The sequence below is a fragment of the Nannospalax galili genome, unplaced genomic scaffold (assembly GCF_000622305.1).
Source record: "Nannospalax galili isolate Female #2095 unplaced genomic scaffold, S.galili_v1.0 scaffold18, whole genome shotgun sequence".
Classification (NCBI taxonomy): Eukaryota; Metazoa; Chordata; class Mammalia; order Rodentia; family Spalacidae; genus Nannospalax; species Nannospalax galili.
The window spans coordinates 12,433,180-12,442,554 of record NW_008346548.1 but is presented as its reverse complement, the minus strand read 5'-3'; positions in this window follow the sequence as shown (position 1 = coordinate 12,442,554).

The following is a 9,375-nucleotide window of genomic DNA, read 5'->3' as shown; positions in this document are numbered from 1 at the left end:
TCTCATATGAACATTTGAAAACTGCCCTGTTCTGACTTTTTTCTAGTTTCCCGTCTAGAACTTGTAGTGCTAATTACTCTAGCCTTTACTTCTCCTTCACATCTGCTATTCACCAGTCAAGGATTTTCTTTTCCCCCTACAGATAAGACTTATGCAATTTGGGAGTCTTTTAGATAGACCCACTGAAGGAGTACTCCAATTGCCTCACCCTGCATCCCTGTTCAGCATGGAAGAAGTCAGAGTGGTCTGCGTCCTGATTCCCTATCTGCGAGTTGGGTAACCTCTTCAGAAGATGGTGTGATAAGAATAGGAGGTAAGCTTAATTGGCAAGGCAGTTAGGGAAATAAGACCCCAAAGAAAAGTAGCCAGTTTCTTGGCTAAAACTCACAATGTCCTTGGGTCTCTTAGCAACATACTAACTCAAAATCAAGGTGCCATCAAGGCTGAGCTCCTTTAAGAGATCTGGGAGGATTTGTTCCTCCAGCTTCTGGTGGCTGCCAGCGGTCCTAGGTTTTCGGCCACATCATTGCAGTACAAAGCCAACATCACATCTCTCTCAGCTCCACATGGCATTGCTTGCTATGTACCTGTGAATTGCATCTGTTTTGTAAGAAGGGGTACATGATTGCACTGAGGCCCCCACAGATAATCCAGACCCATCCCCACCTCAGGACCTTAATGTAATCACACTGGCAAAGGCATTTTGAAATGAGGAAACATGCTCAGAGTCCAGGAAATAGGAAATAAGTATTTTGGAGACCATTTTCTGCTCGGTTACAGAAGCCTGTAACTGAGTCTTTTTGCTCTTTTGAGTTCTGCAGAAGCTTTTAAAAAAGAAAACAATCGGCTAGGCGTGGTGGCATAAGCCCTTAGTCCCAGCACTTGGGAGGCAGAGGCAGGCGGATCTTTGTGAGTTTGAGGCCAGCCTGGTCTACATAGTGAGTTCTAGGACAGCTGGGTCTACAGGGAGCTGTCTTAAAAATACTGAAAAAAAAAAAAAAAGCAATCAATCTGAAGAAGATGACACTGAGTTATCATATCCACAGCCTGAAAAAAGAGATACCAAGTTCAGAATGACACACAGAAGAGCTGAGAGCATCCTCCAGTGTGATTAGCCTTATAGAAAAGAATAGGAACAGGTTGTGAAAAAAAACCTCAAACTTTTCACTCAGTGTTGAGGATACCAAAATCAACAGCTCAGTGCCATGGGGTGGTGGGGGCATGAGGGAGGGGCACAGATGATACATAGGTTGAACCTCTAATAGGATCCAAAATTTTTATATTTAACCCCAACTAGATCACATAGCTGTGATACTAACCAGGCTTTAGCCTAGGTTCCCTGGAAAGTGATGTTTACAAGCTACCACTTAAGTAAGGACTGAATCCAGGGAAGCAGAAGTGGGAGGAGGAAGGTCCAAGGGAGGGAAGTAGGATTAGCAGCCATGCAGGAGCATGTGTGATGGATGGATGCCTCCTCTTGAAGTACCTGAGAGAGTGCAGGAACACCTGCCTCAAGATCCTCTTCCAGAGGAAATTTATCTATTGGTTTCCGCTTCCCAAAACTAAAGGTGAGTGCTGAGTGGACACTAGCCACCTGAACTTGTGGTATACATGTGTGAGTTCCTAGTGGTTCTGCATGAAGAGACACTGGCTGGAACCCACCCAGAATGGCTTGCCACAGTGACACCTGAGATGGAACAAGTGGCCTCAATGGAGACAAGTGGTGCAGATAGTACCTGAGGTGACACATGAAATGTCATCTGGGGCTGGAGAGATGGCTCTTGCAGAGGACCCAGGTTTGATTCCCAGTATTCACATGGTGGCTAACAACTGTCCATTACTCCAGTTCCAGGGAAATCTGACACCCTCTTCTGACCTCTGCAGGAATGTATGACATGGGTGCACTTACATGCAGGCACTACACTCATACACATAAAATAATAAGTAAAATAAAAGAAGTGTCATCTAAAACCCAGGTATCGACAAAAGTCAATAGCCAAGTTCAGGCCATTCCAAAGACAAAACATGCATACCATTGGATCATTTAGACAAGGTTTATCTACTAAAAAGATGTCCCCTGTGCTTGATGGCTTTAGTTGTCAACTTGACACACCTGGGTTGAAGGAGACTCAATTGGGGAATACCTCCATTGGACTGGCCTGAGGCCATGTCTGTGAGGCATTTTCTTGATTGTTGAGTGATGTGATAGGGCCCAGTCCACTGTGGATGTTGCTACCCCTGAGCAGGTGATCTGGTCTTGTGTAAAAAAGCAAATTGAGCATGGGCCAGGGGACCAAGCCAGTAAGCAGTGTTCCTTCATGGCCTGTACTTAAGCTCCTGCCTCAAGGTTCCTACCCTGAGTTCCTATCTGGGGCTCCCTCAGTGATGAACTGCCACCTGGGAGATGAAAGCCAGATGAACCCTTTCCTCCCCAAGTTCGTATTGGTCAGAGTGTTTTGTCACTGCAATAAAGAACTAGAACACCCCCAAAAATGTCAGCCCTGTTAGTATATGTGCTGGTTATGCCACAGTATTTCCTAAGTTAGATAGAGGAGCAGATTCCTGGCCTAAAAGTTTCACCAGGTCCACACCTATAGGTGATAATCTCTAAGTGAAGATGGTTATATGAAACTTTCTGGGACCATGAATGAGTCTTTTCCAAAGCCATTTATTGATTGATCCACCCAGTACTTCATCTGCTTGCCTATCCACTGCCCATTGACCCACAGGTCAATGTGATCTGTTTAGCTGATACCCTCAGGCTCTCCGGGTAAGTACATCCCAATCCCAGAGAATTCTTGAACTCAAGGCTGGGAATCAGAACAGGGGCACTTTCTCAGGTGTGTCTGGGAGTTGTGCAAAGAAGCTCTCTATCTAATATATACATTCAGATGTACCCTGCACAAACCATTTTAAGTCAATGTGGCTTCTGAGGTTCAGGATTCAATCATCTTCTCACCAGGCTTCTGGCTGGGGGAGTAAGTTTAGGAATGGAACACACTGTGCCAGCTTATATATTAATACCCCCAAAGGGTAAAAAGCTTTGAGAGCTGTAGTAGAAAACTGCAGCTGATGTCAGCAGGTTGAAGCAAGACCCTAGTGTCTAACATTCTTCCTCTTGAGTCTAAGAAGCCATTTCCTTAACTTAGCCAGCTCCCCTTTGATAAGGAACTAGAACCAAGAGAGAATACCTAGCCTGCCTAATCACCCAATAGCATATGCACAGAGATGTGTGGCAACCACACATTCATCACCTTTCAGCTTGGGAATCTGCCAACTAATGAACTTGACCCAAGTTCTGACCAATCAGATAGGCTTCTCTCTTGAAACATAAAACCACATGGTCCAGGTTCAGGGGAAACCTCGCCTTTGATGTGTGTGTGTGGCTATTTCTGTTCTCCATGCCCCACTGCAGCAAGCCAAGGTTGGGCCAGTGGGTAGATACCCATTGCTGAGCCAAGAAGGACTGAAGAGCCAGTCCAGACCTCTGAAGGGGCAGGAGCCAGTCATTTGAAGTTCATTTGAGCCAGTCATTTGAGGATGATCCTCCTGCCTCCTGCCTCCACCTCCCAAGTGCTGAGTGGCATATGCCTCTCACATCCATAGGTTCTTTGGATGGGGATGCAGCTGTCTTAGGCAGCATCCTCTTCCTCCCATATCTAACAGGCTGAGGTACAGGGGAGAATGAAGTTGTACACGGGAAATGGCCGAGTCAGGCCACAGCACTCAGAAGACAGCCAAGCCACCGCTAAAGGAACTCAAGAGTGCTGAGACAAGGAAGGCAGGAACTCAGGAGTTTCTGAGTGAGTTTGGAGTGAGGGTGGCTGGAAGACATAGAGGGGTTGGGGCAATGGCTCAGTGGGTAAGAGTACTTGCTATGCAAGCATGAGGAACTGAATTCAAATCCCCCAAACCCACATAAAAATCCAGGGACATGCACACATGCATGTATCACATACATACTATGTAACCACCCACAAAAATTAAATTTTCAATAATAATACATAAACTTCTTTTAAAAGGGAACATGGAGGGCCGGGCGCAGTGGCACACGCCTTTAATCCCAGTACTTGGGAGGCAGAGGCAGGTGGATCTTTGTGCGTTCAGGGCCAGCCTGGTCTACATAGTGAGTTCCAGGACAGCTGGGGCTACAGGGAGACCCTGTCTCAAAAAGACAAGAAAAAAAAAAGGGGGGGGGACATGGAAAGAATTCTGAACCATAGGAGCGAGGTGAACAGAGCAAATCAGACAGAAGGACCCCAGTCAGAGAAAGCAGGTCAAGTTCATTCTGCCTACAGTTCCCTCTTTTTCTTTTAGGTAGGTTCATTGTGAGGGATGTTTATGTTGCAAACTCATGAGATTTGAGGAAGAAAATCTGTTTCTGGCTGTAGGACTTCCTAGCTCCGTGACATTGGGCATGCCTTTTAACTGCTGAGTTCTTGCTTCCTTCTCTGTGAAATGGGAATTGTCGCTCCTACCTGCCAGCCCATGGTATTAAATGAAATGAAACTCCTGCAATATTTTTCGGAGGAGATAAAGACGGGAGCGTGGATGGGGGTATAAGAACCACCCCCCAATTCTATATCACTTACTGTGGGCAGCTCAGGAGGGAGAAAACAATCATGCAAACTGCAATGCTTCTTGGCACTTGCTAATCTGAAATTTCAGAGCTGAGCGGAGCCCTGCTGCTCCAGGAGGCCACGTGGCATCTTGTGAGCCACTGACCTAGCAGGGCACCTTCTCTAGCCAACAGCAGATCTGGCACACAGCCAAGTCAGAGCCAGCAGAACCGTTGAGCTCTGGCCTCACCCTGGCCTCAGCCTGTCAAATTCATCTGGCTATTTCCCTCTACCCTCCAACACCTCTCAGGCTTCTCCCTGTCCAGCCTAGGGCCTTGAGAACTTTACTAAGAGAAAACAAAGCAAAATACCAAATTGACCCCATTTTCTGGTTCTTTTGAACCAGAGAGGGCTCCAGAGCAAACAAACGTCCTCCTGACCTGCCTCATCCCCTTGTCATCTCCTGGCCTTGTCCCTTGGGGTGCCTGAGAGGTCAGGATCAGCTGTGATGGTCACATGCACTGGGGTTTCTCTGTGTTGTTCTCACATCCCTGTAATCAAAGTAACTATAGGACCTCACTAAAACTGCCTAGCAACCCCATATCTTGGAGACATACTTGGGCTCCTTTGAGGAGGCTCATAAGCAGAAATAGTTGCCAGTTCATCAGCTGAGGCAGAAAATAAAGCTCTAAGACCCCGACTCTTACTGAGACATTCTTGGGGGAAGGTCATTTCCAGGCAAAAGAGCAGACAGCAAGAAAGACCCACAGCATCAAGGTCCTCAGGTGGCTGTGCTCCTGGGAAGGTAGCCCATGTCACAGCATCAAGGTTGGCACCCTCTGCCTATGCCTTAGACCTGATGGGCTGAGCTGAGTGGATGATGGTAAATACGCCCATCATCCATCGAGTGAGGGGGCTAGAGCCTTCTAAAAGCCAGGGTGCTTCTGTAATGGAGTCTAAAATAATGGACTGCCTTAGTTTCTTTCTCTTTCAAGATAATTTTCTTTGGGGGCCAGAGAGATTGTTCAGTGATTAAGAGCATTTGCTGCTTTTACAGAGGATGGAACTTCAGTTCCCAGCACCCATGTCAAGCAGCTCACAACTATCTACAACTCTAGCTCCAGGGGAATCTGACACCTTCTTCCAGCCTCTGCAGGCACTTGTATATACATACACTCATGCACCCCACCCCTCACACACATAAATAGAAATAAATATTTTTTAAAAAATTGTTAGTGGGGCAGGGATGCACATGTGCCACACGTTAAGGCCAGAGGACAACTTTGTGGTGTCAGTTCTCTCTTTCCACCTCTATGTGAAACTCTGGTCATCAGGCTTGATGGCGAGTATCTTTACATGTTAAGCTAGTGAGCCATTTCACTGGTCCCCTCTTTTATATTTTGTTAAAATAAAAACGTGTGCGTGCACATGTACATGTATGTTTCTGACTTTCTGTTAGAGAAGGCACTATATTAAAAGCTGGCCCACCAAATGTGGAAAGTGACTTAAAACTAAGGACCATGTAGTATTCATCAGATTCACTTGGGTTAGCCCCGCGATTTGGTAACATTTCTAAAGCTTAGCATTCCTTCTCCCCCTGCAGACAGCAGGAGGGTTTGGTGAGTGGTAACTAGTGAGACATGGTATAGAGTCTATGTACTAAGAGGATGTGTGGAGGAAACAACACTAGTTTCAGATATGAACCCCAAGCGGAACATCACAAGGGAGGTACTCCAAATGGCAGTATCAATTTCTGATTGAACAACTTCTGACATGGGCAACTCTGTGGTTCTCTATCAGTCAGGGTGGGCTTGCTGCTGCAATAAATATCCTCAAGTTTCAGTGACTTGACACTGTAAGTTTATTCTAGCCCATGTTACAGCATGATACAAGTCAAAAAGGAGTGAGGACTTCTGCACTGTCACTAGGGGCGTAGGCTTCTTCACTTTAGTGGCTGGAGCATCTCTGCCCTCAGTCTTCCTCTGAATTCTCAGCATCCTGCTGGCAGGTGAGAGAAGAGGCACCTGGAGAATTCCAGGGAGGTGTGGGACTGAAAGGGCTTGTGTTACCACCTCCTGCATTCATTGGCCAGAAGTAGATACATCATCTATCTGACTGAAAGACAGGCTGGGAAATACAGACCAGCCAGGTGCTGAAGAAGGGGAGGAACTGGTTTTGGCAGACACCTGGCCTGTTTTGTCATTGTACTTCAGGACAAAGACAGAGAATCAAAGTCTTTATTGATGCAAGTCTCCTGACCTACCCTGAGTAGGTTTGTGCTTCAAGGCTCAGCTACATACAGTAAATCACTCACTCGCTCAGTAGTAGAGATGTGCCATCTGTTAAAAAAAAAAAAAAATTATCTGTCGGGCTTCATAGCACATACCTTTACTCTCAGCACTCAGGAGACAGAGGCAAATGGATCTCTGTGAGTTCAAGGCCAGCCTGGTCTACATAGTGAGTTCCGAGCCAGCTGGGGCTACAGGGAGACTCTCTCAAAAATAAGTAAATAAAATTATCACAAAGTATAATTTTAAGGATTCTTTTTGGGTTTTTTTTTCATATGTATGTGGTATGTGTGCATGTTCATATATATGGGCATGTGTGGCATGCATGTAGAGGCCCAAGACTTATGTTGAGAATCTCCTCCATCACTCTTCTATCTTATTTATTGAGGTGGGGTCTCTCAGTCAAACCCAAAGCTCACAGGGCTAGTCTCCCTAGCCAGCTTGCTCTGAGGCTCAAATTACAGGCAAGATGCTATGCCCCCACCCCCAGCATTAACTTCCAAACTCCCCTCCTCTTCCTTGTGCAGCAAATGCTTTAACACACTGAGCCACCTCCCCAGCACAGTTTTAAGTATTCTATACGTGACCTGTCAACCTATCCAACCCATCACAGATTCATTCAATTGGTTACTCGTGTTTATCAAATGTCGATGTGTGCCACACTTTTTGGTTTTTATGTATAACCTCTGACACTAGATGTCAGCTGTTGCTTCTGTAGTCACCTGAGGCTCAGCATGTAGGTACTGGAAACAGTGTTCTAGGACGAAGAAGCAAGCATTGGGTGTAGCTGCTCAGGAGGCCAAGAGGGGAAACTGGCCTTAAATCGTGTCCTAGTTTGTTTTTCCACTGCTGTGACAAAACACTCTGACCAACTTGGGGAGGAGAGAGTTTATTCAGCTTACATCTCCTGGGTCACATTGCATCAGGGAGCCCAAGGTAGGAACTCAGGACAGGAACCTGGAAGCAGGAGCTGGAGCACAGGCCATGGAGGATCACTGCTTACTGACTTGTTCTCCTGGCCCCTGCTCAGCCTGCTTGCTTATGCAACATAAGCCCACCTGCCCAGGGGTGGCACCACCCACAGTGGGCTGGGCCCTCCCGCATCACTCAACAATCAAGAAGGCGCCCCATGGACATGGCCATAGGCCAGTCCAATGAAGGCAATTTCCCAATTGAGTCTCCTTAGCCTGCACTTGGATGGTGCCACCAAAATTTCTTAGGAGAGTGATTATTTGAAAGATTTTCTTATGGGCTAGAGAGCTCTGGATCAGCCCTTCTCTGGATTGATGTTTTACTTTTCTAGGTATATAGTATCTTAGGAAATCTTCATGTCTGCTTTAGAATTATTCGTGTTATGCTACGATGCCCAAGTCAGGTTACTGTTCCCTCAAGCAATGAGGTAGAAGCATAAGAAAAAGGAACAGACTCTGCTTTGTGGCATCAGTTCCCAGAAGAAATCAGGGCACCCATTGACTGCTCCAGCACACTGCACGTTTGGAGGTGAAGTAAAGTAAGCCTTTTCTCTGAGAGTGTGGTCCTCAGCTCACGGACAAAAAGAAAATACCTGGGAAGCTTGTTAAAAATGCTGATTCTTGGGCTTTCTCAGACTTGCTACATTGGCTTTCTAGGATGGGACCTAGGAAGAGACATTTGTAAGCACCCTTTCCCACAGACAATTCTCTAAAGAGTAAGAATCACAGGTAGAAAGGCTTGGAGCCACCTTGAGTCTGAGACCCGCTGTCTCTATCAGCTCCAGGCTCTGAGGAGCAGCTGTGGTCACATGTACAATGCTGGGACCTGATAAACTGTGCTGCAGTGAGACATAGCCCCCTGGGGCACATGGCAAAGAACTTAAAAGGCCTTCTCCACTAGGAACCACGAAGCTGGCCAGCACACTTTGCTGTACACATATGCACACTCTACTTGTGTTTGGGGCTCTATTTAGCTGAAGACCTGGGTGTCTACCTGTTGCTCTCCCTACCCCTGACTGGTAGGACTCTCAGGCTGCTGGGGCTGCATCCCTTGTTTGGGCCCCTGTCATGACACCCATCTGTTCCTGGGTCTGCAAGATATTGTCTATATTTAAAATTAAATTAAAACATCTTTATTGAGCCTTATGCTAGACACTTATAGAAAATAGCATTGTGCTTAGGACTCACACACATCCTCTTGCATATTGTAAATCATCTCTAAATTACTTACAATACTTAATGCAATGTAAATGATTTAGAAATAGTCATTATATTAGTTAGGCATTAGCGGTAAGAAAAGATCTATACATATTCAATACAATTAAAAAATTTTGAAGGCCAAGTGTGGATACACATGCCTTTAATCCCAGCACTCAGGAGGCAGAGGCAGGTGGATCTCTATGAGTTCAAAGCCAGTCTGGTCTACATAGTGAGTTCCAGGTCAGCCAAGGCAATACAGTGAGACCCTGTCTCAAAAATAATTTTTTTTTAAAATCTGAGGTTGATTTAACTTAAACTGAACCTATGAAATGGAGGACCATCTAAAGCCTACTCAAT